Genomic DNA, 7947 nt, shown 5'->3' with positions numbered 1-7947 from the left:
ATTATGGCCCAATCTCTTTCTCCCTCCCTGAAAGGCTGTTTAAATGGTTCTGGTTTATTATTGCCCAAGGAAGGCTAAAGGCTTCTGTCAGCATTTGGGCGAGGGGAATCACTGGCTCTTTACTGGACAGCTGTTCCGGCCTTAGCCCACTTTTCATATGGATATGTATGTTAATGACAGGCAATGGAGTGGAGATGAAGAGGCCTGAGCGCTAGGCCCTCTCTTCAGCGCACTTCTAAAGCCTCCACAAAAGGAGCAGTAAAAGAGGCTGCAATGGTGAAGCTCCCACTTTTGTGCGGTGAATTAGTTCTGCAAGCAATGAAAGTGATCTTTTCTGGACGACAGGGGAAGTCTGCCGATGGCGGGACCGCCTCATTACCACAAAAGTCTGTTGGGACTTATAATTGACTGAGGCAGATCCCCCTCCTGTCACAACACACGGGGAGAATATATCCCGAAAAATACCTTTTCCGCTTTAAAATGCACCTAACGGTTTACATCAGTCGTGCCCTCCCGCCCTTGTCCCGCTTGGTTCTTTCAAATGTGCTCCAGCTTCCTTCGTCATCTGACACCCGGCCAACCTGCAGGCAGCTTTGGAGTACCACTTCCTGTTTCTATAATTTAGCACGACAGAGTCCAGCGCTCTGATTTTGCATATTTTTTTATATTTTGATACATGAAGGTAAAGTCTTTTGTGTGACTTGTGGAGATTGCAGTAAAATGCCCAGCGCACCAGAAGCCCACAATGGCAGGTTAAATTGACCGGAAAATACCATTTTAATTTCCATGTTAATTGAAATGGACTAATTGTGAATATATTCCAAAATGGAATAATTTTCCTTGAATTTAATCCATTTAGAATAAGCTTTGGAAGGAAATTCCACCCATGCATTAAAAATGAATCCAACTGAAATAATTTCCTTTTAATATCTTTTTTCTTTTAAAATAATTTCCAGTACTTTTTGCTCTGCAGAATTTCATGCATATTTTTTTTCTTATTCGAGACTTTGGACAGTGTAAAAGAGTCCACTTGAAAACAATTGCGATTGTTTTTCCATTTTTAAGCCAGAGAATTTTGTCAAGCAGCTAAATAGGGTATTCTTCATGGTCTCCCTTCTCCACTATAGAAATTAGCCCTACGTTTCTCGGCTCTCACACATGGATACACACGCTTGCATGGACACAAGAAAAATTTCTTTTCTTCTGTCAGCATTCCTGGCCAACAATGGCTAGATTAGTGGATGTGAGGGCCCCCTCGGGGGCACGTATTGTGGCACAGAATACCCTCGGCAGAAACAGCTGGTAGGGGTTAATGGCTACTGAACCTCTCAGCCGGAGCCTTTTCTCTATTGTGTGTTCTGCTCATGGGAAGGAAGGAGGCTACTGACAGCTTCTGGGGTGTGAGGAACTCTTAGAACAGCGCACAGGTCACCCCCAAATGGGGAGCGGGCCAGAGGGTGGGAGTGAGTTTATAAGGGGAGGGGAGCATTGATGTGAGTGCAAGCAATGGTGGCAACGGGGAAATCTCTGGGGTCCCAAGGAGATCCCCGCATCAACATGGGCAGCAGTCGCATTAGCAACAGTGTATATTCACGATAGATAACAATGAGGGGCTCATCAGTGGGAGGGGCCCACTGTACCCGAGTGAGGATGGGGTAGGCGTGGAAGGAGGTCTGCCTAGGCAAACTCATCATGTGATGTGATTCTATTATAGAATGGCGCTTCGTGGAGCACATGGAGACCTCCGATTTGGGGATTTTATTATTAAATAAATACAGTGAAAGAAAAAAAATTACATTCATTTGTTGTGAATATGGCCATGATTACGCGTTTGTCGGAGTAAATTAATAATTTGCGGAAAAAGTAGTTTTAGATGAATAGAGGAGAAAAAAAAACACCATCTAACTCATTATGATATACAGCATGGTTGCAGCTCATACCCGATGAGATGATGGACTGGAGATTTTTTCCAGTCCCTCTCCCCTTCCTGTCCATGAGAGCGCCTCTCCACTCCTGTCCTCTTGATTTGTGTCTATGTGTGTGTGTGGCCTTTGTGGCCTTGTCTGGTCCACGTCACAGGGCTCCATGCCTGCCACCCAAAGGAACCCCCGTGTCGGGGGCCATCGGAGACGGCACCTCACATTTAATCCCTCAGATGCTTACCCCCCGCTGGCAGCATGGAGAAGCCCCTCTGGCTGATCCATCCAAGCCTCTCACACCAGCGGCCACACTCATTAGGCGGCTGATTATGATCGCGCGCCGCCAGTGTAATGTTTAATCGAGGTTGACATGTGATTCGCCATGTTGCAAATCTTGTCATGCAAATTGAGCCATTTGTGCTGTTTGATATGGCGAGATGGGCTATGAAATGTAAGATTAAGTCGGGAATGAGACACGGGGGGCACGTGCGCCCTCTGCTCTCCCTGCTGTGATTACACAGATAAGAACAAGCATGTTTTTGTAACATGTTTGGCATGACATGGTAAATTAACATGGTGGTTGTGTGGCTGCGGGAATCAGAAAGGCAGTGGAGGAAAAAAAAAAAAACAGGCTTCATCTTCCCCTGCAAATATGAACAAGATAATAGACCCCCGGAAGCGCATTGTGTGAAATCAAGCCAGGCCGTGGCAAGTGAAATTATTCAAATGTCCTCAGCCATTTGGATGTGGACCCTTTGCATGACAGAGGCAAATAGCCACTTGTGTGGGTTCCAGTTAAACCTCTTTATCCAGAAATATTCCATTTCATTCTAGATTTAACTGAATTCAAATGTGGCTGATATGTATGCATCTAATTGTGCAATGTGAGGAGATCAAAAATATGAATAAAAAATAATAAGAAGAAACAGTCAATATATTATGCTTCACAAACAGTTCGCAGGTAAACCCTGGAACATGTAATTCTTTTTTTGCCATACTAGATTAAAGTGTAATTTCACATCCACTACAGTAGGTGGCAGTAGCACTCTCATTGTTAGTGTGCAGGGAGTATAAAAAAAATGTTAATGAAGTTATTCATCAGATTTATGTCTGGTTTTATGTGAATAAGGGTTCATTGTTATTCAGACTTGTACTTACGATATTGGGGGGGGACAAAGGATACTATTTATAATCTTTAATTTGTGAAATGGTGAGCCCAAAAATGGTAAACGTTAACCCTTTCCAGTATTTCCCATAACAAATACTTTGCGTGATTTAAAGCTCATGCTGTTGTTGGAAATAAGTAGAAGAGCAACTGATTGTGTTGAGGATTCGTATAACATGCCTACAAATTATTCATCGCAATTAGGAGAACAAATTGCCACTGCATTAAAGATACCTGATAAGCTAGCGAATAGGGAAACAAAAATATAGTCTTACTATACAACAAATTAGAATACCTGGAATAAAATTTAGTAGCTATAACCTGGGACCAGGAATAAAATAACTTACTTTTTAATATTCCACCAAAAATGTATAGCTCTAATTTTACATTTGAAGTCTATGCTGCTGTCTTATCAGCGTACTGGCTGTAAACGTTTCATTTCCTGATCTTGTCTCGTGCCGTTGTCATTGCTGTGGTTTTAATCTGAAAGGCAAAGCGTGTTTGTTGTCTGTCTCTCGGCGTCTTCCACTATATCTCGCTGTTTAGCGTCAGTGCAAAGGTCATTTCAAATGTTCTCCTAAGTGGTTCGTGTTTGTCTCTTGGTCAAGCACTGATGTTTATCTCCATACAATAGGTCTCCGAACAATTGCAGTGACTACAAATGTGTCAAATGGCTTCAGTTACACGGGAACTACTTGACATTCATCTGTGGAAGCGTATTTGTTTCAATCAAACACTACTGCTGTGATTTCAGCCTTTCTGGGCCGGCGACCAACATTTCATTTTGAGTTATTGTGAGCGCAAAAAAGCTTTTACGTGAGTCAGTTCTCGTCTCGCTGCCGCAGAGCTACCTGTTTTTACAAGTCATTCCTTTAGACGAACACCTGTACTGAGCAACGGGCTCATTGTTTTCCTTTTAGCTATGTCGTAAAATGTGGAAGGAGCAGTGAGACAACACCAGGCAGGTTTGCTGAATCACTCATCCTTCCTGGCGCCACTGGGCTGACAGAAGAGTTCCTGTCAGAAACACTTCATCATGACTGATGGCTTAGTAGAAATCCAACAACTCGTTGGTATCGTTGCTTTTTGGCTTCAGGGGAAACTGTGGCAAGAGACGTCCTCTGACTTCCAGGCATTTGTCACCTGCCACTATACTAGCATGCTAAATCCAAGCCTCAAATATAGCTTAAAATGAGTTTAGCTTTTTTTTTTTTTTAAGATTTTACTCCTTGCAACTAAGATGTCAGGGGTGTGGAGTTTTGATTGACAGATGCCTCATACCTGTTTCGTAAATGGTGCCTTCAAGGAGTGTTGATATTGTCTTCTGTCTTGCTACAGTCCAATGACTAACGGTAAAACTTACACAATAAAAAAAAAAAAAATAGTGAAATAGAGTTGAATAGATATAATGATTGGAACGTTGTTTGCATTTGATGTCGATTACCTGCACACGGAAATCATTGTATTGAACGGATATTTGTCTGGTTCACATTTATTTAATTTTTTTCAATAAAAAATTTATGTTATATAATAATAATGATCATAATATATTTAGTAATATTTATGAATTAAGGGTTAAGTTAAGCAGCAGGTGGATTTTTTTTCTGGAAAAGTCATAGCTATAAATTTCAATACATGGTAGAATTTGCAGCTTTTACAGGCCATAGAAAACTAAATATCTCCAAGACCTGAATTGCCAGTAAAACTTAAATGTTTATCTTAAATCAGCATTAAAATATGTCTCGAGACACATCAAGGTATCTCAAGCTAAAATGTACTCTTGACCAGGATTATGCTACTGCAACTTCTTGTCATGCTAACATAGAACATGCTCTTTGTTAAATATAAATGTTAGTGTTTTTCCAAACAGCCCAGCATATTGTAAAGTTATTGATTAGTTGTCATGTTTGGAGCGCTCTTATTGATGGCAGCAGAATGTGAAAGTAGCCAGCAAACGTGGATGTAAAGATCAGGATTTATTGCCTGGAAGCTCTTGAACAATTTTATCAAAAGCCCATTCCACTGTGACACTTTTTTTCCACAATAAATCAGTGAGGGGAAATCTATCAGTGGACAGTAGTGAGAGATAGATGAGTACAGGGATGAGAGGGTCAGCAGAGATTTTTCACTGGCCCTCCCCATCACCAGCGCAACCTCACTTTTTCACGTTTATCAATTGCTCTTTTACGGACTGGTTGCCCTTTTCATTTGTTTTGCACACTCGCAAAAAAAGAAAAAAAAACTGTTTGGACTATGCGCATAAGATAATATATTGATTGTTAAAGCACTGGTGGAGCTGCCTCATATTTAGACTAAGCAAACTGTTGATGAATGGGACTTGCCAGATGGATTCACCCTAATATAGTAGACTTAATTTTATGGATATATTCCACAAGGGTAGCAGAGATATGACACACTGGTATTTTTTTTAATGCATATTGTTTTTTAAATCACCTTCTAAGCTCAAAGGGGGCACACAAATGAAGGAGAAAAGAGAATGTGCATCAACTTGGTTTTTGTGCTCTAATGACAGGATGGTGTGGCGCGGTCAATTTTACGGTGTCTGTCTGTCTGTCCATGTCTCAAATAAAAATCTAGGTTATTAGTCGATAGTTCTATCTCTCTACTCAATGTGTCTCTACACTCTAGACTAAATAGATAAAAAATCTTGGGAAAAAATGGAAAATAGATTAAAAAATATATAGATAATATATATATGTTAAAAATATATACTTTTTTATCTATATATATATTTTGGGGGAGCTGAAACCTCTCTCCTTATTTACTTTACTTTTATAAAGTATTGTGATCTGTAGTCTGAAGTGGTTTTTGGTCTAATCATGAAGGTACTGGAGAACAGGATGATGCAATAGTGTTTTTGTAGATTGTGTATGGAAACATTTGCGTTATGACCCCATTTTTTTCAGTCGCTTCATTTTATTTTCTTCTTCTTCTTCACAACTGATGGATTTATTCCTTTTGTTATTACTTGCAGTGCTGAGTGTTGCTCTCGCTCAATCCCACTTGATTGAAGGTCTTCATTTGCTATGCAGCCATGTAAAGTGGAACCCTTGAAATATCACACTGCCCTTGGTCTTTCTATTTTTTTCATCTGACACTCTTATTTTTCACCCCCATGGGATTTCACACACAAATTTGACCCGAGTATAAAGACTGTAAGTCTTCTGCAAATATTAAAATGAAATCCGCATAGAGATCCTGCAGCCTACTTCCGCCAATTGCCATCACATAAAAAAATTAAATTGAGATTAATTGCACATCAAATGCACATATTTTTAATAAATAGAGACACATGGTTATAATAAATCCTGAAGTGAATGAGTTTTGATTTAATATCTGTTTCTTCCTTTTATATATATGCTTTTAGACATTTTTTTTGTAATTTTAGAATATTTATGACCAAAATTAATGCAATTACTATTGGAACATTTTAATGGATATTCTTTTTAGAAGTTATTCAAACTTTACACATCCAGTGATAATTCTAGTAAACAATGTTACTAGTTACTAGTGGCATCTCAATGCTACTGTTTAAAATTAATATATGAAGACTCCAAATCTATGATTGTGTAAAGTCTGCCTGTATTTGCCAATACTAAATCATCTACCATGTTCTTAATATAATAACTGTGATAATTGGAAGATATTTTTGTTCTATATATTCGTTTCTTATTGATTTAGGTGGTAGAAAGGAAAGCACCACACGTACGTTATTAAGCGGTTTTGCGGCAAAGTGTCTCCGCCGTGCAGTCAGGTGACATTACTGGCATAGTTGTTTCCTTTTGGCCCCTGGGCGGCGGAGGGAATGAGCACAAGGGATGAGTGAGCTGCCTCACGTTGTCTACCGCTCTGATTTACTGTCCTGTCGTGTTTGAAGTCGGACAGGCGGAATTTACTTGGCTCCGCTTCTTTGTGATCACTCCTCCCAGATTACAGCCCAGGTGAGGTTCCTCGCCATCAAGCACAGGATATAGGAAGTTGCTCGCTCTCATAGCCTCTGGACATTGCCCCTGAACTCTCAGCATACTTATCATTGTGCTTATGTTTCAGTGTGTCAAACCAAACGCTTCCAGTGACTTGCTGGACACGACCACACAATAAGTTAAATTTATGTCACCCTAACGAGAAGTAAAATATTTCCGGACCAACGACCTTTTGCACAGCCAGACAACCCAGAGTGAGCCTGGCGTCAACTTTTTTTTTTCTTTTTTATAAATCAAATCTTTTTAGGCATGTGAATATGATTTATGGTTTCTTTTTTGGTTATATCTTGCTTGCTACTCTTTTAGTTTATATATATATATATATATATATATTTTTTTTTTTTGTCTTTTCATTTGTGTACAGTAATCTTATTTTTTTTCACATTTGAAATAAATGAATTTTTAAAAAAAACTAAAAAAAAAACCACTTAGCACACAAGCCAATACTTGAACTGTACTGCATAATGGATCAAAAAATATGCTTTTTGAAAGCCTCCAACAGTCTTTGTTGAGGGTTGGCATGTTCTCACATTGTTTTTTTTTTTCTCTCGTTACCCCAAACCCTAATGCATTGCTAGAAATATAACTTCAAAGTATTAGGAAGTTTACTTTTTTTTTTTTAAACTCACTGCGATTATTCTGAACACAACTGTATGTCCTCCCACGCAATCAGGCACTAGCACAGACCAAGCTCACGCCAAAATGATGTTGGCACGATGCGGCTGATTAGAGTCAATCAGCGTAAGGTGAAAGCAAGCAACATTTTCCCCTCCAAAATGTTGACACAGGTCTAGAATTTCTTCCCCCGACGCATCAGTTAATGGCGTGGGCATGTTGTCAGGGGCCAAATTGCAGCTTG

Source organism: Syngnathus floridae, chromosome 10 (assembly GCF_059516105.1).
Source record: "Syngnathus floridae isolate MCC-2025c chromosome 10, RoL_Sflo_1.0, whole genome shotgun sequence".
In the NCBI taxonomy this organism is placed as follows: Eukaryota; Metazoa; Chordata; class Actinopteri; order Syngnathiformes; family Syngnathidae; genus Syngnathus; species Syngnathus floridae.
This window is presented reverse-complemented; position numbering follows the sequence as displayed.